This window comes from Equus caballus, chromosome 6 (genome assembly GCF_041296265.1).
Source record: "Equus caballus isolate H_3958 breed thoroughbred chromosome 6, TB-T2T, whole genome shotgun sequence".
Classification (NCBI taxonomy): Eukaryota; Metazoa; Chordata; class Mammalia; order Perissodactyla; family Equidae; genus Equus; species Equus caballus.
Window position 1 is genome coordinate 64,455,662 of NC_091689.1, and position 23,752 is coordinate 64,479,413.

The following is a 23,752-nucleotide window of genomic DNA, read 5'->3' on the forward strand; positions in this document are numbered from 1 at the left end:
ACATACCAGTAGCAATGAGCACACTTAGCCCCCAAATCTTGGTACCATTCTCCATTAAAAGGAAATATAGCTACTTAGAGAAATGGCTGATTTCAGGGCTGGGGCAGAGAAAGTACAGGATGTGCCTAGAACATCTTATTTCACAAGAAAGTAAAAGATTGCTAAAAAAATGATGGAGTATATAAAAATGACACAAAAGAACCACTGGGGTTCCCACTAGCCAAATCTAGAATAATTTGAGTATCAAAATAAATGATGATAGCAGTGAATTATAACCTACTGAATAAAATAAGAATCCATGAATCCATATCTATATAAATAAATAAATAAATAGGAAAAATGCTTCCTTATAGTAGAATGCCAGCTAATAAATATAGAAAAAAATGATGGAAGTAGAAAATCATCAATGGATACTAAAACTAGTGGGTAAAAGTTTGATGAGAAACAACATTATTTAGCTAGTTTCAAAGTATCTACTGTATATTAATTACAAAGGAAAATATTTCTTTAATTTAGAAGAGCAATTTAAAAACCTTACAATTGAAAAAATTTTCAAAATAGACCCAGAACAAATTATGTAATCTTGCTATCTTTGTGTTTTTAAATATCACTGAGAGGATTCAAACATTTCCCCCTAAATTTGATGAAGGAAAATTAACCTCATCTAAATTTGGTTTGTGCACCACCATTAGAGTCATCTGGATTCTTTTTACAAAATCTTTATAAGATGTAATAGGCAGAAAGCCTTCACATCCCGAGGAACATGGCAGCAGCAATTAAAAATATTATTTACAAAACTAATTAGCAAATTCGATCAGGAAGAAAGCAAGAAAAAAGAATATAGGAAGTTACACTGTCATTTTTCATAGTTATACTTATTATTGTTATACTTAAAATGATATAATTTTAAATAGTGTCAAAAATCTTTTGTAAACCTTGCACTGACACCTCTTAAAATATTTTATGTAATTTAAAAAACTGCTATACATCATAAAGGTAAAAAAAACTTCATGGGAATTACCTATAAATTAGATATTCTACTCTTAAATAGACTCAACAACAGAAAAGCTGACTTTATTGCCCAGCTGAATAAGTTCCATACTAAAAAAGCAATAATGCCATTACCCGCACACACATGTCAGAACAATTTAAATCAAGCAACAAGTAGTCAGTAACTCTATGATAGCTAGTACTAAAATTTAAAATTCAATCACATGCCAATAGCTGTATAATTGAACCCAAGAAGATCCAGCAGATTTATTTATTAATTTGTTTGTTTAATTACTTATAAGATAACTTCTTTTCAAAAGATTAGCGTACTTACAACAGAGGGCATACAGAATATGGTATTCAAAATGTAAAACAAAAGCTTTCCATGTTACATCGATGGCAGGTTTGCATGTGAAGAGGAAGGTGCCTACTTTCCAGAGTTTTCCGAAAAAACAAAAGAATGTTCATGGAATTGAAAGCCAAACATCCAGCAGCTGACTCCGAGGGAGCTTAAAAAGACAAAAGGAAGCTTTATAGGAAAGAGTTAAGTGCTCTCACAAGGAAGCAGGTAGGAGTGCGGGAACAAAAGTTGAATAAATAAAATGGCAATAAAAACTGGCAGACTATGAATCTTTAAACTTCAAACTAACATTTGTCATCAGGTCAAGAGTCCCAAATCCTTCACTGTCCAAAACCTCTTGGCCTTCACTAAAGCACTTCGTGGGGCTGTGGTGTAATATATTTTACAAGTCCCCTAATTCGTACAAAACCAAGAAACAGCAAATCATCCTAATCTTTTGGTAAACATGGCATCATCTACAAAAAGGACATAATATCAGATTTATTTGATTATCAAACCCTTCGGAGTGGCAAATAATTTACTATGTTTTATTAAATTTTCTGCATATATCAAAAAGAAGAAAATACTACTCTTTTGTGTGTGTGTGTGTGTATATAAAAGAGCAAGGTTGGCTAAGAAAGAACAGCATGAAGGCCTTTTCAGCAAAATCAACTGAAGGTACCTACAGTGACTATTTTAAATATATGGCCATCTTTTAAAAAACTTTAACAGTGTAAAACATTATAAAAGGAAAAGAAAAAGATGAGGAAAAAAGGAGATAATGTAAACACACCAGCTCTGACTATCATCTGAGTTGCCATGATTGTTTCAAGTCTGCATTGAGCTTCCTGGCAGCCAGGAGAATGGGCATACAAAATTATAAAACTTTGTTATTGGAATAAAGAAACATTCTACTTCTTTAGAAAAGGAAAGGCTGGGGCCAGCCTGATGGTGTAGTGGTTAAGTTGGCATGCTCTGCTTTGGCGGCCCAGGATTCACTGATTTGGATCCTGAGTGTGGACTTACATACCCTCATCAAGCCACATTGTGGTGGCATTCCACATCAAAGAACTAGAAGGACTTACAACTAAGATACACAACTATCTACTGGGGCTTTGGGGAGGAAAAAAAAAGGGGGGAAATTGATAACAGACATTTTCTCAGGGCCAATCTTCCTCACTAAAAAGAAAGCTTACTTTAAAAAAGAAAAGGAAAGGCTTTCCTTGATTTTAAATTTGAAAAATATTTCTCATGTGGAGAAAAAATACTACATAATGTAACACTGTATACACTATCATCAATTGGATTTTTATTGCTAATATCAATATGATTGTCTATGGCCAAGCAGGTAACATTAAAGTACTGCTCAGTGACAGCAGTGCTAGGAGGGTTAAGGACTTCCCATGAAGCATGCAGCGCCCCCAGGTCTAGAAATACACTGTTCTCTGGAGAACATACTATGCTCTGCAGGGTACACCTAAGTGAATATATTATCCACTTGATTATATGGTGTCATACGAACATAGTCAATGGAATCAATTGCTACAAAATTCACTGATTAGTTTGCTGGATGAACATAGAAACAAAGGCTCTAAAAGTTGAAAGGATGTTAGGGATCTCTTGGCCCAATAATAAGTTAGAGCAGCTAATGTCATAAAAGGCATCTCTGACAAGCAGTGTCAGCTTGCATGCCGTGATGGACAGTTGGATCACCCTCCCACAAGGCCATCTGCTCCACTGCTGGAGACAGTTGTTTATTACGTTATGCTGAAAACTCCTGCACTGTAATTTCCACCAGCTTTTAAAGTCTGTCCTCCAGGTCAACTGAGCAAACCTCAAATATCAGAAGGCACTTTCGATCGACCACTGATGCCTTACCACCCCTAAACCAAACATCTTCAGTTTATGCTATTCATCCATTCAAAATGATGATGATAATAACACTACTTAAAAGTCATGTAACACTAGACTTTTTCCTCTGAGTGCTATACACAAGGTATTTTACACAGCAGAAAACTAACTGGCCTGAGACCGTGCCACTGGTTTACGGCAGAATGTAGACTAGAAGCCTGGTCTCTTCACATCTCTGCATTTAAACAAGCATTTATAAACTGGACCAAACACTCATTAAGCGCAGTGAGTTGTTAATTATGGTAATTAATACTCGGAAATTTTTCAAAGTGTCAAGAATTTTATATAAGTGTTTAGAAATTCAAGAAGAAATACTAAAAGAGGTAGTTTCTCTTCTGTTTTCAGCAACAAGGTTTGACCAAACTATAGGTTTGAGTTCAGGTTTAAGCTTTCTGATCATCTCAACTATAAGATAATATATTAATGTAAACCATGTGGTTTGCAAATAAAACTAGAATTCTTAGAGTAATAAAAAAAGATGTGGGGCCGGCCTGGTGGCACAGCGGCTAAGTCCACACGTTTCACTTTGGCGGCCCGGGTTTCACCGGTTCGGATCCCAGGTGTGGACATGGCACCACTTGGCAAGCCATGCTGTGGCAGGCGTCCTACATATAAAGTAGAGGAAGATGGGCACGGATGTTAGGTCAGGGCCAGTCTTCCTCAGCAAAAAGAGGAGGATTGGCAGCAGATGTTAACTCAGGGCTAACCTCCCCCACCCCCCAAAAAAAGATGTATGAAGGTTCTAGGGCTTTTCATACTTCAGTTCAGACACCATTTTTTTAGCTGCTTTTCCTGTATTCATCTTCATTCCCTCATATTTATTGAGTTCCTGGGCATCTTCTAGGTCCTCTTCTGTGTTCCCAGCAAGGAATGTCAGAATCCAAACATTTTTCCTTAAACAGCAAGAAAAAACCCACTGAATACATAAAACTTCACCTGTTGGGATAAAATTCCTAGGGTTCTAGAACTAAATATATGGCACTCAACTTAAATATGCAGAAGCAGCTATAGTTAATGGTATACAGTTAAAATATCAGCCTAAAAATGTGCCTTCGGGGGCATTTCAACAGTCCAATTTAGAGAACTTTCGCTGTGCCAAGGAGGTGCTCTGCTGAGCCTGAGTACATTGAAAAATCAAGAGGTAAGAGCTCTCCACTCGACACATGCTGCCCTTCATCCATTGTACGTGGAACCGTGTCCCACTGATGGAATTCGCAGAGCGTACTCTGACACTGTTGAGACGGGGCTGAAGGAGGACTGAAGAGACTCTCGGTCTCCAGGGGAAATGGAGTGCAAACCTTTGATGATGTGATGTGTTGACACTCACAGCAGATGGGAAATATTGGCCTGACCACACATTCTATTTGAGTAGAATGATCCTGCTCTTTAGTTTCTTTTCTCTCTGATTGTGTTCAAATGTCAATTTGAGCCATTTTCTTAAGGAACAAACTAATAGACGTCAGTATATACAAGATGAAATCTAGTCATTACATCTTCTGGCTACAAAATGTTCGCAATCAGAGAGGAGAGACTGGGAAGCCATGTACAAAATTTAGACCAACCAGACTCTCCTTGGGATATTGACACAGCCACCAGCCAGGCCCAGCTCCAATGTTTAGTCTTACAGGCAATGACCTGTTACCATGCTACTGATATAGATCACTGCGTGATTCCTTCAGCTTGCATCTTCCTAAGATTCTTTACTAAGAATCCTAGCTTTTAAAATACTATTCCCTACTCCCCAATCTTTGGTGTGTTTTCTTTCTAGAAGCCACAGAATCATTGACAGGGAGCAGGCTTTAGAGTGAAAGTCTGCTTTTAATCTAGGTTCTCCCACCTCTAAGGAGAGGATATTTAGTCTCAGTCCCTGATGTTTTCCTACATCTAGAGAGATCTCAGCTAGCCTAACATTCCTGGCCTCTTCACTCCTTTACCACTCTGCCTCAGGGAATGGTTGGTAAATGTGAGATGAGTAAACAGGGCTTGCAGAGTTCAACCCATGCCATATTCTCCTTCCTTGAAGAATGGCTACAGTGATGCACATACGTCTTCTCTTCTGTGGAAGTTTTACAAAGGGAGGTGCCCACAGAAGGAAACATATGTCCATCTGGTCTGGACTGATGGATAAGTCTGCCTATTTCTGAGCGGCAGTATTAGGAAGCCCACAGTTGCTGTACTCCTAAGCCACATTATCCCTCCTAGCCTTAATCAGTAATAAGTATGGTATTCTGATCTCCATCTGTCCTACTCCTTGTCTATCTCTTAAGTGGCTTAGAACTCAGGACCACTTTTAACCATGTTGACCTTGGAGAGTTATTTTACTATAGTTGTCATTATATACTCATATTGGTCAAGTTTTTGAGCATCTTCTGGATTATCGTTTTATCTGATGATTATTTTGTCAACCTGGCAGGACTGTGACTGTGAAGTGCCTAGCACAGGGCTTGGCATTGATTAAAGTTTACCTTTCCTTGCTATTATTTTATTTTTAACTTAGTCATTTCCCCATTGTCCTAATTGCTTCTTCCCTTTAAGTTCACGCTTCAACACTTTCTTATTAAACCGTTTTGTCTCTAGACATTGCCCTAAATCAATCTAAATTTGCTTCTTAAAGTGTGGTCCCAGGGGCAGCAGCATCAGCATCTTTCAGGAACTTAGAAATGGAAACTCTCAGGCCCCACCCCAGATCTACGGCATCAGAAACTCTGCAGGTGGAGCCCAGCAATTTGTGTTTAGCCCTCCGGAGGATTCTGATGCAGTTCAAGTTTGAGAACCAGAGACCTACATCATCCCATTCCTGTTCAGTTCCATAGCTCATCTCTGCCCAGATACTTTTCTTGCTGTGTCATAGTCTCTTGTGATTACCAACCATTTTGTTCAGCATTGTTATCAATGGTTTCATACCTGAAAGCCCTGCCGCCCCTCATCTTCATCCAAAAAGGGAGATAAAAGGCAACTATTTGCCCTCAAACGATTTAAAATAAGGATTTACAGTCTCCTTTATATGGACTTTTTGTCCACTCCTAATTATTCTATCTGATGTATTGAAAATTTGGGCAACTCAGTTAGTTTTAGTTTAGTTTATCAAGTGTTCATTTTCACAGCCATTGTATAACATAAACTCACAAATCTGCAAATCTTTGCTCTGTGTTTTGTTTTTAATGAGTAAATAGAAAATCTCGCTATCACAGGAAACTACAGGTAGCACGAGAAAAAACTGGTTTTCACAGCATTTGTTTCTCAACAACTTGAAAAGCATCAAGCAATTCAATTATCCTAAAATTGTCATCCAATTTGTTTCTCTGTGGGAGAGCTATTATTCTTATGTCATGAAGACCAGGAAATTATCTGTTTTCTGGAATATATGAATCTTTTCCCTCCTATTTTTGCTGAATTTCTGAAAGAAATATTTAGGGGCAGCAGGGATGGGGGAAGGGGTTGGCATAAGAGGGAAGAGGAGAAGAGGTAAAACAGGAGCTGAGGAAGAAAAGATGTTTTTCATCTCAAATGACCCCAAAATATCACTGTTAAATTTACTGCAAGCGTTTTAAAATTATCCCTTAGTAAGTTTTAGCTAACGCCTGGGTACTTCAAATAATTGAAATGTTCAGGTATTTATTAACTTCCCTCCCACCATTCCTCAAATGTTTATGCAAATTAATTTTCAATCAACAAAATTTTCAGACATTCAGGAGTCTACAGGAAACTAGTATTAATGTGTAACATTTGGGGGAAATGTCATTCTTTCTCATGTCATTCATGATGAGGCATTTTGGGGGAAAGCAAGTCATTCACTGAAATTATAATGAAAAGCCTTCAGTATTTATTAGTGTGTGGGAGTCTTGTTCTCAAGGGAGTATTTCACAGCTATTATTCATTCAATCTCAATTTCCCCGGGAGGGAGCGAAAGGGGGCCCAGTGAGCCAAAGTCAATGAGTTGAGTCATTGTTCAGCTCCATTCCAAAGGACTACTCAGTTTCAGCTAAACCCCTTAGGTTCAAGTCAAGCTTCTCTGGCTAAGGCTTTTCTTTGTGATCTAGTCCCATCAGCAACAGCTCAGAAATCACTTGTCTGGTCTCTGATCACCTTCACTGACGGGATCCTGGGAGGCATCCATGGAATAAAGGACCTTCCTGAGGAACAAGGACTTTCCAGGGTAAAGCAGACATTTCTAGAGGGGCATCTTCAGATTTCTTCTGAGATCCCCACAGTATCCATAATGGCCAGCACTTATACCTTATTTTCAATACTCCAAGCTCTTAAATTTGGTGGTAGTGATGATAGGGGTCGTCCTTTCTGATTTTATCTCCATTGATTTCTATCTTTTGTATTCCTGTCGTCTTATAGAAATGGCACTTTGGTCGAATTTGCCTCAAGTCTTTTTTCTAATCCTAGCAGATCATGTCCCTTTTGGTTTCCCTTGCTCCACCAACCAGTCTAGACTGCAAGACCAGTTATGTCAACACTGTCTTCTTGAACACTCATTCCACCCCTCAACTTTTCTTAAGTCTTCTAGGTTAATCCCTGACCCTGATCGTTTCAACTTTCTTTTCTATCTCCACCCCTAAGCTACCAAACGTTGGGGAGAAATTACAAACCATACCAAATACTTTTCTTCGGTAGTCCTTGCAGTCCCTCCAGTGGACTTTGCATAGCTTCATGCAGGACAGTCATTGGCTTCCCTCCTGAAATGCCCCATTGTAACCCCAGCTCCCTTATTCTATGTAGGTGACCTTTCCACTTACTGTCATTACACCTTTTTCCACATCCCCCTTCAAATTTTCTTTGCACTTCCACCCTTTTCTTTCTTCCTTATTACTTTAGAGGGAGCTTTGCCCCTTCAAGTTTTTCTCCATTCCTTTCCCTAGTATTTGCTCAGCTCTCTGTCTCTATCTCTCTTTTCATCTCTATCCCTTGAATGCTTTTGTTAGGCCTACAAACACTCTCGGTACTCTCCTATAAAAACCAACAAACAAGCAAGCAAACAAAAGTCAACTTCCCTTGGTTTTGCAATCCCTTCAGATTATTATCTTCTTGGTTTCCTTTCCAGAGTAAATCTGATTGCTCCTGGACCTCTTGAAAACTGGCTAATGCCACACTGCTTCATAGAAATTGCTTTCTCAAACGCTACTAATGACTTCTAATCACCAAACCCAATGAACCCTTTTTTTAATTGAGTTGTAATTGACATATAACATTATATTAGTTTCAGATGTACAACATAATGATTTGATATTTGCATATATTGTTAAATGATCACCATAATAAGCCTACTTAACATCTGTCACCTTACATAGTTACCAAAATTTTTTCTTCTGATGAGAACTTTTAAGATATACTCTCTTAGCGACTTTCAAATTTGCAATACAGTATTATTAACTATATTAACCATGCTGTGCATTACATCCCTAGGATTTACTTATTTTATAATTGGCAGTGTGTACCTTTTGACTCCTTCTATTCATTTTGCCCACCCTTACCTCCCACCTCTGGCAACCACCAGAGTATCTATGAGCTCATATATCTATAAGCCTGGTCTTTTGTTTGTTTTGTTTTTTTTTTTAAGATTCCACATGTAAGTGAGATCATATGATATTTATCTTTCTCTGACTTATTTCACTTAGCATAATGCCTTCAAGGTCCATCCATGTTGTTGCAAATGGCAAGATTTCATTCTATTTTATGGGTGAATAATATTCCATTGTATACATCGCATTTTCTTTACCCATTCATCCATCAACGGACACTTAGGTTGTTTCCATATCTTGGATATTGTAAATAATGCTGCAATGAATGTGGGGGTGCATATATCTTTTCAAGTTAGTGTTTTCGTGTACTTTGGATAAATACCTAGAAGTGGAATTGCTGAATCCATATGGTAGTTTTATTTTTAACTTTTTGAGGAAGCTCCAAACTGTTTTCCATAGTGGTACCAACAGTGCACAAGGGTTCCCTTTTCTCCACAGCCTCACCAACCAATGAACTTTTTATTATTCAGTTCACCTGATCTCTCTGAGATGTCTGCTCATACCAACTCATCTTGAACTCACTCCTTGCTTAGCTTTCAGGAGACATACCATGCCCTTACTGTGCCCTCTTTGCCTCCTTCAGGGATTCTTTCCTGTCCAGCTTGTTGAAAGTGATCTGCCATCAGGTGCTTTCTCCAGACCTCATTTCTCCAATGTCTTCCTTGACTTCATCAACTCTCAAGTTTAAACTATTTCTTCTTGTAGATAATTCCAAAATGTAATTCCAGCTGCCTATTGGACATTTCTACCTTGGATATTCTAGAGAAAGGGTTGGAAAACTAGTTCTAAAAAGGACAGATAGTAAATATGTTAGGCTTTTCAGGCCATATGGTCTCTGACTACTAAACTCTGCTGTTGTAGTGTGAAAGTAGCCACAGATAATACATAAATGAATGAGCGTGGCTGCGTTTCAATAAAACTTTATTTATGGACACTGATATTTGCATTTCATTTAATTTTCATGTATCATAAAATATTATTCTTCTCTGGATTTTTAAAAAGCCATTAAAAAATGTAAAGATAATTCTTATCTCATAAAAACAGGCGGGACGCTGCATTTGGGCCTCAGGCTGTAGTCTGCCCACCTCTGTTCCAGAGGGGTTGCCACAATCATCTGCTCCTCAGCCACTGACCCCTCTCTCCCCATTGTGGTTCTGTTTCCTCTTTAAGACTGTCTTTATTTTTATTTTAAAATAAAGAGTTGTGTGCTGTGTAATTTCCTGTAGGTACAGACTTCCTCTAGAGTGGGCTTGGGGAAAACAATTATCAATACAGTAGTCCCATTTTCAGATAAGGCAGTTGGGGCCCAGCTTGAAATTGTCATAGAGTTAAGTAGTGCTAAAGCCAGCATTAGAACTCAGCTTTCCCGACTTTTTGGACCAAGACCTTAGATGGATTGTGACACAGCAGTCAATTGCCTACAATGTGTTGTTTGTATTTTTCAACACAGAAAGAGAAATGGTTAGAAAACTTATTAAGCTTCTTTTCAGATCTACGATCCATATTATATTGTATCCCCCTGCTGTAAGCATGTTCTCGTCAGTCTGATGGCTGGTTATGATGCTTCTACTTAGCTGAGTTGGGCGGCCAGGAACTGGTGGAAGAGGGGAGACAATGTTTACTAAAGCAAAGTTCCAGAGACATCTTTTAAGATTGAAGTACAAATCTTCATATGCCTAATGAAGATCTAGATAACAACAATCATAATTTTGGTACTGGCAGAGAGAGTTAAAGCCCACTATTGCATTAAAAAAAAAAGTGAGGAGCCAGCCTGGTGGTGCAGCGGTTAGGTGCACACGTTCCGCTTTGGCTGCCCCGGGTTCGCTGGTTCGGATCCCAGGTGCGGACATGGCACCGCTTGGCAAGCCATGCTGTGGTGGGTGTCCCACATGTAGGGCAGAGGAAGACCGGCATGGATGTTGGCTCAGGGCCAGTCTTCCTCAGAAAAAAGAGGAGGATTGGCAGCAGTTAGCTCAGGGCTAATCTTCCTCAAAAAAAAAAAATATTTAAAAAAAAGTGAGATACATTTGTTTTTAGTTCAAATATGTCAAGAGAGAATGGATTATTTTCCTGTAGTGAATGCCTATTTTATCCTCTTAAATGTATTTTCTTAGAACTCACTGAGAGTTCTGAGTTCTACTAAGAATACTGTAATATTTACTTAGTTTTTATGAGGTTATTAAGGTCACAGATTCTTTTGTAACCCCTTTTCCTAATTCTTCAGTTTTAAGATTGTGAGAAATTCACCCTAACTTCGTTCAGAGCCTACACGTTTGTTTTTTAGCCACGGGCCAATTTGGCACTATTTATTTTAACTTTCATAGTTCATATGAATATTTTGTTAATGTAGTTATATAGCTTATATAGTCATATAGTTCACATACATATTTTGTTAATATCTATTCTGATGGAAGAACTTTGCAAAGAACCTAAGTGTTATTTTGCTTTGTGAGGAAAACAAAGCAAACAAATATACAAACAAAAACATTCAGCAAGCAAGTACCATTAGGTATGACACCAATTGTGGGTATAAAAACAAACCATGAACAGGTGTGTGTGATTCTATCCTCATTCTAATTTATACTCTTTTTGGAAATTCAATGATGTTAACCTTGCTTTATGCTTCTTCCTTTATTGTACTATAGAGCGGCCCTTGAAGAATCTTGTTTCTTGAGAGTGCATTTTATCATAAGCAGAATTGGCCCTAATTAAAAAGGGATTATCATGGGATACTATATCAAAGAAATGTGCTTCTGAAGTGGGTATTCTTTTACTCACTTTCCTTTAATAGATATAATGAAGGCCAGAACATATTACCCCTTTCAAATAAGAACTCTGGAAAATACGACTGGCTTTGGTAAACACATTTTATGTTTCAAGGGGAGATTAAGTTAGCCGTATCAATTTCTTAATGTCTAGAGAAATTCACTATGAGCATCAAACTAAAACAGTTGAAAACATCTAGAGTTTTGTTTTTTGAAGAAAATTAATTCTTGTTTATATAGTTCAATTTTTCAGTATATTGAGGTAAAATACTTTACAATAGGGCACCTTGTAAAATAATTTTTGTAGTAATATCATAAAGTAGGCTAAGCTGTTGAAAGAAAGCGAGCCCCCAAAAGTCAGTGGCTTAAACAACAATGAAGTTTGTCTCCCAGGTAACAGTTTCAGTTAAGTGTTAGCTTGGTGGGCAGCTCTGCTCCTGTCAGGCATTGGAGACCCAGGCTGGAAGTGGCTCTGCCATCAACAGTTGGCTTGCAGAGTTGCTCTGGTTGTCACCATTCCAGCTGGCTAAATGGGGGAAAGAGAGGGAATCTCGGGCTAGGGATATCCTTTTAAGTAGATGAGACAGAAGCTCCTCAAATCACTTGAAATCATATTTCATTGACAAGTAGCCAGTCACATGGCCACACCCAGCCACAGGGAGACCGGAAAATACAGTCTCTCAACGTGCCCAGGAAGAGGGGAGGACAGAAACAGTGGACAACTGCAGTCTCCATATACTGATTGCGAAAAGTTATAAATAATCAACAATATGCATGGCAAGGTCTCTAGAATGTTATACAAACACAACAAAATAAAAGAAGTAAACAGGTTAATTTTTTTCTGTTATGAAAATATTCAACAAGGTAAAAACCAAGGAAGGTCTTTTTGATTTTATGTCACCACATCAAAAAGATTTTTGTTACCAAACACACACAGGAAATACCCAACTTAAAACAAATCATGTTCTAAAAGCTGGGAATTCATTTTCTCACAGAAACAATGTTCTGAAAATGGCCAGGTTCCAAAATAATTTCAAAAGGGCCCCTTTACCTCCTGCGGTGCGTCTGCAATGAAAAGTAGTGGAAGACAATATTGTACTTTAGCACTCAAAATGGAAGAAAACTGTTAGCCAGAAATAATTTGTAAAAATATTTTCAATAAGGAAACGAAGTTTCATTAGAGAAGGATATGGTGGGGAGTGGGAAATGAATACTTCAATGTAATGTCAAAATGAATTTTCCAAAGTATTCTGGCAGTGTTCTTTAGCTTGAGCACACACCACAATGTGTGGACTTTGCTTTTTCCTCCTTTAAGGTTTATCACAAGCAAAATGCACATGCTTATCAGCCACGAATTACAGGTAGACTTTTGGAACAAAATGGGAGGAAGAAAATGAGCAGAGGTATAGGAAGAGAGGGTTCTACAAAGTAACCAGGAAAGAGTTGGGAGGCAGAACAGAAGGGAGGAAAAGTGTCACGTGCTCATGGCTCTCCAGCTACAAGAATATGTAAGAACAAGATAAGCAGAGGGAAAGGCAAAGCTGAGGGTGGGGGAGAGGAACCAAGACGGGCATATGCACGATCTCTTAGGGGGAAGGAAGAGAACAATCTGGGATTGAGTTTTCCCTAGTACGATCTCCAGGAATTTGATTACTGCCTGCAATGAGGGTCTCAGTCGAGAAAGGCAGAGTGCAAGTGACCAGGTGTAGAGAAAGAATGTTCACGAGCTGAGAGGAATTCAGGGAGTGACTGACCTCTGTATCGTTTTTCTTTAATTCACGCAAGGGAAGCTCATGGTTTAACATTAAGAAAAGGAGAACATATCAAAATGCAAATTAGAAGAATCTCCATGGCAGAGATTTTGAAACTAGTCTAGCGGAAATAAAAAGATACATCTGAACAGGGCCCCTATGAATATACCCGGGATAAGCCTCTTTGCATCTTTCAAGTACACTTCTGTTTTCCTCTTTCTAGCTGTTCTATTTCAGTACAACTTAATAGTTCCCCTACTGCTTACAACATGACTTCTGAAGATGCTTCATCTTGAGAAAAAGGCAATTTCGAACAGCTTGATCTGGGAGTAAGTCCTGTGTCTTAAATACAGTGGATGGCTGTTCTCCATGAGCCTGACTGACTGCTCACAGCCCAGTGATGGCAGAATTCACCAAGGGACACTGGCTTCTCTCACTTGACAACTGCATGTACTATAATCAGAGAGACACGACATTGGGCTCCTCTAAAATTGCCTCGAATTGCTTTTGAAGCAGTACTTGGTGTAACGGTGGCCCTGGCAACAATGAACCATCCCCATGGGTATCGAGAGTCCAGTCACTAAAGCCTGAACACAAAACAAAGATTTAACTCCTGAAAATGAAAGCATCTTCTGAAAAGAAACATAAATTCTCAAATTGGCTGCAGACTATTAATCAAACGCTTTTTGTGGTTTCAGAGAATATCAATACAACCCCAAACATGTTGGCACAGTTTCTCTCACAAATTTCTCTTATTCCAGTTTATTGCAGAGTTAACTATTTTGCAAAGAGATAAGGTCGATGAGACAAGGGATGGAAATGGTGTGAAGTTTAATAAATACAAGTATCTGTTTGTGTTCTGTCTTGGGTCTTAACTCTGTGCCTAATTAGCTGTATTATCTTGAGCAGGTCATTAGATCTCTGGATTTGATTCCTCAACTGGAAATTGAAGGGACTAGATGAGATGAACTCTAAGACCCCCTGCAGTTCGACACGCTGTAATTCACATTTTTTCAGCTTCACTTGTGCCGTGACAGGGGACTTTACTGGTAATCTTGGATTACTCAAAGATGGAGCATACTGCATCAAGCCTATGTAATATCACCCTGAATGGATCTCTCACAGCTGCTGTGGTTCCTTTTGTTAGAGGCCGCTTGGGTGGACTGAGGCCAGTGAAATTCTGTGCCCAGCTCTAAAGAGTTTTCGAAACCTGCCATGATACTCTTAAGAAGGTTTCCCCCCATGACCTGACTACCCTAAGCCAACTTTAGAAGGTGACAAACAGGCATTCACCATTAACACTGAGACCCTTCAGATGTCAGTCTCCTGCTCAGCTCCTGTCCTGCCTCACAGACTCTCATTCAGAACAACAATGCCAAGTCTGGGCTCAGATTTAAAATAAAACACTGATTTAAAAAAAAAAAAATTCAGAGGTCTAGTTTACCAGTATTTTCATTTGCAGTAATAACCTCTGAGTGAGGATGTTTATCAGCAGAACGGACCAAAAACAAAAACAAACAAGTACATGAAGAAACTTTTCTGTCTAATATTTTACCGCTTAGAGCCAAAAGCCACCACTGGTACTGGTACTCATTTCTGAATCATAACCAGAACATAGAGTTGGTCCACCCCCGTCCCACCCTCACCCCCCAGAGGCTGGGTTTCTGGTCTCACACCTCCTCCTTGTCCCACCATAAGACACCATATAAGGGAAAGCCTCTCACTAAGAGATCAGGCCTCGAACCTGAAACTTCTGGTTTCAGTAGAAAGATTAAGGATAATAGCTAACTTGAATTGGGGCCTGCTCCAGGTCAGACACAAGTTAATCTTTCAACCACTCTATTTGGTAAATACACATTAGCCTCATCCCTTTTTACACAGGCAGAAAGTGAGGCCCAAACGGATTAAATAAATCGCCCAAAATCAGCAGGACCATCCCCACTCTAGATGCTAATCCTCACACTTCACGGCTTGCCTGGAGCCATCTGTAGTGCTCTGTTCTCTTGCCTTCGAGGGTGGGGTTAGGATAGCCAGGAGGATGAAGAAGGGTGAGAAACTTCAAACAGCCTTAGAAGACTTCAATACGCTTCATTCTCAAATATTCTATCCTTTTGATAATTGTCCTCGCTCAGGCTCAGGTCTCTGAAGAGAGCTCTGAAAAGTGCATTAATTTGCTTTTCATTTATTTAACAAAAAGACTCACGCAAGCACCTCTTACATGCATAGTAACCATTGAACTGACTACGGGAGTGGGTTTGAAAGAAGAGAAACGAACTCCAAGATATTGTTCATGTCCTAGGAGGATTATAATCCAGTACTCGAAGCCTTTCAAACCTCTCCTAAACCCATGTGACCTCCCAATGCATCTTCTCTTCTGTCTGTATTACTTTCTACTTACATTAAAAATTAGGGGATCATCTTTGGTCTATTTTCTCTCAACTTTAGAAATTTAAATTTTAATCATTCATGTGAATTCTGCACTATCTTTAAAATATGTCCTAAGTATATTCTTGAGGTCTCATAGTAAAATATTTGTTGTATGCGAAGTAGTTCCTCTTCCAAATCACCACTTCTTCCCTTTTCCAGTAGGAACAACAGTAATTAAAATTACCTGCCTTGAAAGCTGGACTGACACTGCCATCCTCTCTCCTTTGGTTTCCTTTATCTGCATGGCACCCAGGCTTGGGCCTTGATTGCCAAATTCTGGAATTTTAGCTCCCATATTTCATTTTGTCTTGCTTGTTTCACTTTTTTTGTTAACTTAATTTTTTTCCTAATAACTCCTTTTTATCCCTTTATTTGCTCCTCCGTAAAGTGACCTGACAGGACTAGATCCCTTACCTACAAGGGCCCCACAGTACAAGCATGACTGCTCTTTCCTTACAAGAGACGGGAGACTGACATGCTACTGCATCTTTGATTAATTTCTGACCCTTGGATTCTAATAAATAATGTTTTTGCTTCAATCAACACTTCCCTAGGGAATATCAGGTGCTAAAATTAAAACACAAAAATAAAGACATCTCTGCCCTCAGGGGAAGAAAAAGATTTCCTTTTCTTGATTTACTCTCTGAAACTAGCCAGGGCTGAATTGACTATCTACTCCTGTCTAGAATCACTGGAGTACTGTGCAGTTTTTTCCTTCAGTTTGACACGCTGTCATGACCCCTATTAGTACAGGGACTTCCCTGTTTTGAGGGCAGCAAGTAACATGAGGCTATTTCTTCTTAGGGTATCCACTCTTTGTTCATTTATTTATTATAAAGCTCTAGTGGCTCATAAAGCACACTGGATAATGACTTTTTTGGAAACCAATGCTCAGAAATTGATATATAAATTGAATGCAAGAGTGAAGTCACAGAATAAAGTAAAAAATACATAATATAATTACATCCACTGAATATTATGTTTCTGGTGCAAATTTATCTTAAAGTCTTATCTAAATTTTTTTCTGGATTTTTTAGTTGGATTTTGAACTGCTCTTTGGGTCCTTATTAGAAGCTGGAGCAAGCCTCTTCTGCCATGTCTCTTTCTTCGGATGGCACCAATTATTTTAATTTATGATTCATATATTCAGAATGTTAGAGCTAGATGCGACATTTGAGGTAATTCTGTAAGCCCTTGCTATAAAAACAATGCAGCCACATACGGACACGCGGCCTTCTTGGAATAACACACAGTCTTGTGGGGGATACACAGGGAACAGTAGAAGAGGAAAAGGCACTCCCATTAAGCAGCCAGATCTGCCAATCAGTGCTAGGGTTTGAAGGGGAAACACTACTCGCAGATCACGTTCCCATCTGAGAGAGATCCAGGATGGCAAAGGGACTTGCCCAGGGTCACAAAGCTAATATCAGCAAAAGAACTACCACTTACTGGGTCATATCCTAGAATGGTCCCTCACCCAGTAAAAGACAGATCAGACCTAGAATGTCCTTTAAAATGCATATAGTTATGTTAGTCATAGTGAGTTATTTTCCCAATTTGCTTGTAAATTGACTTGGAAACTTATCAATCATCCTAAAACAGAGGTTAACTTATTTTTCTAGGTGGACATGCATGAAGAAGAGGCTGTGATGCTGCTGGGCCTGCCCCATCTTCACTCCCCTCCCCTCCCCCTTAGCACACTCTGAGCACCAGGTGAAAGGAACCTGCCCAATGCAGACCCCAACATGCGATTCCATTCTGATCTTTTCACCCTGAACCTGTCCCAATTCTATGGATGCTTCAGCTATTTTTGATTCTCACCTCACTCTTTAACTACATATTGCAGTGGTGAAGAGTGCAGATTGTGAAGCCAGACTTCCTGGGTTTGAGTTCCACTTTTGCCACTACCTAACGATGCAACCTTGGAATCTCTCTATGCTCTGGCTCCCTAATCTATAAAATGGGAATAGTCCCAACCTGAGAGGGTTGTTGTAAGTATTTAAAAAGTTGATCTATGAGAACCATTTAGAACAGTGACTGGCAAAGAATATATTGAAACAGAAAATTATAATTACTGGCTTTGCTGAAAGTATCTTCTCACCTATGAGCCTACAGCTTAATAATGATAATAAGAAAAACACCAACATCACTTCTGTATCAGGCACTGTACTGAATGCTTTAGAAACAGTTAATCACAACAAGTCTTTATGTGCTACTGTATCATCCTCTCTTCTCTTGTCCCTTATTTTTTTGCAGAAAATAGAAAACTAAGGTCAGAGAACTTAAACAACATGCTCATGGTCACCCACGTAGTAAGAACCAGAGTCAGGACTTAAACTGAGATCTGTCTTGGAAACCTTCCAATTTCTCTGAGAAAAGGGTCTGAGAGATCTTTTAAAAGGCTTTTGTTTCAATGAGTTGCCTTACCTCCCGTACAGGTCAGGAAGACTGGGTTCTCTCCAAAGGGTAAAGGGCAGCAGCAGCAAGGGGAGGGTCTCTTCTGGAGGGTGATGACTCCATCAATGTCTTAACCAGCCCACCTCCTGCCTTCCCCGGACCACACAGCACCCACGTGGGCTGTACTGCCGGAGGCCACCCGGCCCCTTGCTTATTTGAGTACAGTTTCAGGAAATGCTGTGCTGAACAGCCAAAGTGGTATTACACATCATTTCAATATCAGTAGTTCTTGAAGTCATTTATTTTTACCCTAGCCTTAGAATAAAAGGAACTTTGATTTTCCCAGATTAGAAAAAAAAAAAATTATGATTTTCCTCCCTTCCTTCCGAGTCTATAGTAGCCAGTATCTTGCCACTACTTGCCCCATACCCATCCATTCTCGGTTGTCAACATATCTTCCTTTAGTCTAATATGGTGTCTTCAGTGGAAGATCTGAGGCTGAAGGGCCAGGGGAGGGAAGAGTCCCTGAGTTTGCTAGAGGAACACCAGGCACTGCCTTGTCCCTGCTCCTGTACCACCTGCCCACTCCTGCAGCTCTTCTGGAGCTTCTGCCTCCTTCACGCCCATATTGCATCCCAGAGCCTTCACCCAGCACCTCCCAGGACAGCCTCTGGGTGCTCCCCTGAAATGCAGGTGAATCAACTACATGGCCCCTGTTTTTCCCCAAGACCCACCAGTAGCACTCATGCTGGGCTAAACTTAGGAAGCAGAATAGCATGGGGAGCATTTTTACTCTATTCCTTCTCCCCACACCTGCCATCACATTTAGCTGTCACACTACAGTATTAGGAAATGTCAGAGAAGCTGAAGTTGAATGTTTGTTATATGAAGAGTGGCAGAAAAGCTGCTGAAGACAGACAAGGGCAGCTCCAGAGGAGGTCAGGGGAGACAGACATCCTGGTGGGCAGCAAAGGGTATTGGCAGAGGAAAGATAAGCAGGCAAGTAAATTTCTAGGTCCAGTGGAAGAAAAGAAAGGGGCAGATTGGCAAGTGGCCTCAGACATCAGCCTTGGGTTACAAACCTCCGTCCCATCCCAGCCTCTCTGGATCTATCCTAGAGTTTCCTAACATCCTTAGAGCTCTCCCTGCAGGGCACCTTGCCTCACTCCCTGAAGGCATCACCACTTCTTGGCAAAAGGGTAGGTGAGGGGAGAGGGGGTTCCCAAGCTCATGCTAGAAGAGATGTGTTCCTAGTTGTACTCTGAACATATTCTCCTTTAGAAACAAGGTCATACATGTTGTGTGGCTTCTGTCTTCCTTTTAGTAGGATGCTTCAGTTGCTACGGGATCACACTGAGGGTTGGTCTGGGGCTCTAACCTGGATATGGCAGTGTTGCCACGTGTAGTAGATACTGTTTGCGCTCTGCCCAGATCCCCTTCTTGAGCTGGCGCATGCAGCCCCAGCTGCTGTTGAGTGTTGGTTGCTAACTGTAGCTGCCTCCCTCTCAGAGAATTACGCTTGCCCTTGGGGGAACAGAGGCTGCCTGGCCTGGGGGGTTACCACCAACCCATAGCTGGTGAGTATCTGATAATGGGAGTACAGAAGCCCAGTCTCCTTGCCCCAAGTGGCCAACAGTGTGGTGCAATTCTTGCTCAACAGTCGTTCACAGGATCAGGCTGAAGCTAGCCTCTGGCTGAGACCATTTCCTTACTTAGCTTTATCCTCCCTGCTCTGTGCAACCTCCTCTCTCCCTTCTCCTGAGGCATGCCCTCAATACGTCACTTGCACAAGAATTCCTCTCAGGCCCCACATCCAGGGAACCTGACTTAAGACACATGTTTATTCCATATGTTTATTAGAGGTCCTGTATTGTCACCAGAGCAATACATCTCTGAAGGAATCAAGGTTGAGATGAGGACCAGCTTGACAGGACCCACAAACCAAATTTGGTTATACACCCAACTCAATTTATAACATGCCTGGGCCTATGCCTAATATCTGCTCTCTAGCTGACGCTAAAAGACCACATTCTATCAAATCCAAAATGAAGATTTATTTAATCATACTCTAAGGTAATTTTTCTCTTACTACAGAATATAAATGATTATACTTATGAAAATAATTAGCTATGTAGAATTTATTATTAACCAATACATTTGTCACAATTCTTAAAAATGTGGCTGAATGATTCTAAATTATTTTGTCATAATTATTCTTGCTATGATGGTATGAATCTCACATTTTTAATCAGTTGTTGGTTGTTTTTTTTCCCCCATGAACTGTAAACTCTCCTATTGTGGATGGGTGGGTCCCTGATAACAAGGCTCTGGTTAATCTAGCAGTGTTATAAAACAGATCAGATTTGCAGCCTGAAATTAATAAAAATATAATTAAATATATGAAGGCAAAACAGCAGATAATTTAATCTTTCTGCTATGATTCAGAAGTCATATCAGGGTCATCATTATAAACCTCAATTACAGTATTGCAGAAGTGCAGAGAGATTGGTGAGTGGCACTCGGGTTCAGAGTGTCAGACAGAGCAGATCTTACTGCATGTATTTACGAAGATGCAACTTCATAACATCAGGTACCACATTCGCTGTTCTACCCCAATACACAGATCCTTGTACAAGCTCTTGGGGAGTCCCGTTTACTTAGTTTCAGCTGATGAAACCTGTTCTTCTAGCCTACAACAAATAATCAAGACTTTTTAATTTTCATAGGATTATCCTCTCAAAAAGCTTCCACCTAAATAGGGACCCAATCATATTTTAAATTCTATTTCTGAATATATTTGGATGTACTATTCCTTTTGGTATAACCTGTTATAGCTTCCATTTATAGTTTACGCTTCATTTTCTTTTCATACTGTACTTCATTGTCTAACCAAATACACTGATCATCCCTCCTTGTCCCATCAAATTATTGGAGGGTCTTTTAAGGGGTTGTTTGTATATTGGTAACTAATTATTTAATTTATTTATTTAATTCTTTTGGAGGATGATTCGCCCTGGACCTAACACCCACTACCAATCCTCCTCTTTCTGCCGAGGAAGACTGGCCCTGAGCTAACATTTGTGCCCATCTTCCTCTACTTTATATGTGGGATGCTGTCACAGCATGGCTTGATAAGCAGTATGTAGGTCCATGCCCGGGATCCGAACTGATGAACCCCACACCGCCAAAGTGGAGTACATGAACTTAACTGCTACACCACTGGGTTGGCCCCTAAATATTGTATTTTTAAAGAGGAGACTATCATTAAATTAAAAATTCCTACAGATCTTGGTTGTTTCTAAAAAGTTCCTTTACAGTGGTCAAAGCAGTCACAATATCTACAGATCTTTGCAGTATTTCAGTATGTGTACAAGATTTTCATTAGGAATGGGAAAGAATACCGTATTTACTTGCTTGCCACAAATATAGTGAAGATAAGAGGAGATGCGACTTTTTTTTCTTTTCCTTCCACACTTACCAGTGACTAAATGAAGGCTTGAAAGATAGGTTGAAAAACTCTAAATGACCCTATTTACACATATTTTAGTATACGACTTTGGGCTTCAAGGTAATCTTTCTTTTTTAAGATTGGCCCCGAGCTAACATTTGTTGCCAATATTTTTTCTTCTTCTTCTCCCCAAAGCCCCCCAGTACATAGTTGTATACTCTAGTTGTAGGTCCTTCTAATTCTGCCGTGTGGGACACCACCTCAGCATGGCTTCATGAGCAGTGCTAGGTCCGCACCCAGGATCTGAACCAGTGAAACCCTAGGCCACCAAAGTGGAGTGCACGAAGTTAACCACTTGGCCACGGGGCTGGCTCCTGAAGGTAGTCTTGATGTCACAAGATTGTTGCTGTAGCTCCAGCTATCACATCCATGTTCCAGACAAGAATAGGGCTAAAGTCAGCCCTGTCAGTACCCTACACCAGGCACACAAATAAGAAATTTTCCTGGAAGTTCCATACAACACCTTCCATCCACATACCATTGACCTATACTCAGTGATCCCTATCTGCAAGGAAGGTTGTGAAACGAAATTTGTCACTGGGCACAAAATCAATTTTCTGTTACTAAGAAAGAAGGAGAGAAAGGGAATGGAATAGGCAACCAGCTTTATCTGCCGTATTTTCTTTTTTAGCATGTTTCCTTATGCGAACTGTGAACTCATAGAAGGTTGAGATTATATCATACTCATTTTAGTAATCCCAGAACACAGCACAATATCATAGCTTGTTATGTTTACTATGTTTATTAATTAAAGGAGAAAATGGAAATCTTAGCTAATTATAGATTAGAAGGAGGCAGATCGAAGACAAGTATAACAGGTAAATAGACAGTATTAATTTATCCCACTTATATTGCCATATTGTTATTTCAACTAGTATTAACTGAGCTCTCAGTCTGAGCCAGGCCCTGTGTCGGGCATAGGGGATACAGGGATAAACAGTGTTCCGGCTTTGAGAAGGGGTAGGGGTGAGACTGGGGGAGAAGGGTGGGGGCTCCACAAGCAAACAAGCAACTGCAGGGTAACGTGGCGAGGGAACTGAGACGTGGTCCTGACCCGCCGTTTGAGCGGTCAGGAAGCTGTAAGCAGGCTGGGTGAAACATGGAGTGGGAAGAGAAGGAGGGTAAGAGGAGGAAAGACCGGCAGAGCCAGATAATAAAGAACCTGAGTTACATGCAGAAGTGCAGAGTTTATTCCTGCCAGCACACAAACCTATGTGTTGTGATAATATGTTTGTTCCTATGGCCCCCTTGGTCTTCCTCATGACCGGATTTCCCAACACTTTGCCCTTGATGGATGAGACCCACAGACAATCCCTTTCTGGGTGCGAGCTGTGTTCCACGGACTTTATCTGAGCATGGAGCGACAGTCTTCCCAGCATCCCTTCTTCCAGGGTGGTGTTCCCTGGTGGACCAGTTTGGGAAACGCTGGTCTAGAGACATACTTCTCAAACTTGGCAATATGACTCCCCTGGACACCATAAAAAACAGTTGTCGGGGATTTCCAGAGAAAGGGGTTTATCTCCAAGAACTGCAGATGTGAACCTGATTTTCTTAGTGTGCTAACACTCTGGGTCTCAGTCACACAGGTCACTGGAGGGATACAGGCTTAGTTGAACTAACGAGTCACCACTTCGGCAATCTTATAGTCAAACAGATTACCCCAATGACTATTTGACTAGTGATGAAGACAGCCACCTCTTCCTGCAAATAATTCAATTCAGTTCATAACATATATGGCTATAAATGGATCAACATCAATTTCTATTTTCTTTGCTTATCTTTGAGAAAGAGCTGTCCACCTAACCATGAAGCAGAGGTGATGAGAGAGAGAGAGAGAGAGCGATGAAGACGTTATGCAGTTGGCCTTGAAGATAGAGGAAGAGGCCACAAGCCAAGGAATGCAGGTGGCATCTAGAAACTGAAAAAAGGAAAGGAAATGGATTCTCCCCTAAGAGTCTCCAGATAGAACACAGCTCACACCTTGATTTTAGGATTTCTGACCTCTAGAACTGTAAGATAACACATTGTTGTTTTTGGCCACTAAGTTTGTGGTAACTTGTTTACAGTTAGCAATGGGAAACTAAAAACATATAACATATCTCTAGGTGCTGTTCCCGCATATATACCCTGGATCA

At 40.1% G+C, this 23,752-nt stretch overlaps 1 protein-coding gene across 15 annotated transcripts in view; it reads right to left on the minus strand.

The window, feature by feature from the left end:
* Positions 1-23,752, minus strand: part of LMNTD1 (lamin tail domain containing 1) — a 369,615-nt gene that overhangs the window by 343,346 nt on the left and 2,517 nt on the right. The window contains exons 3-4 of one of the 15 annotated variants that reach the window (XM_070271078.1): positions 4,000-4,134; positions 1,325-1,499 (exon numbers count right to left, since the gene is read on the minus strand). The exons of 13 other annotated variants lie outside the window; for them this stretch is intronic. The gene's annotated coding sequence lies outside the window, so the exon portion shown is untranslated. The remainder of the gene's footprint in view (positions 1-1,324; positions 1,500-3,999; positions 4,135-23,752) is intronic. One more of the 15 variants, XM_070271081.1, reaches the window with a different exon arrangement.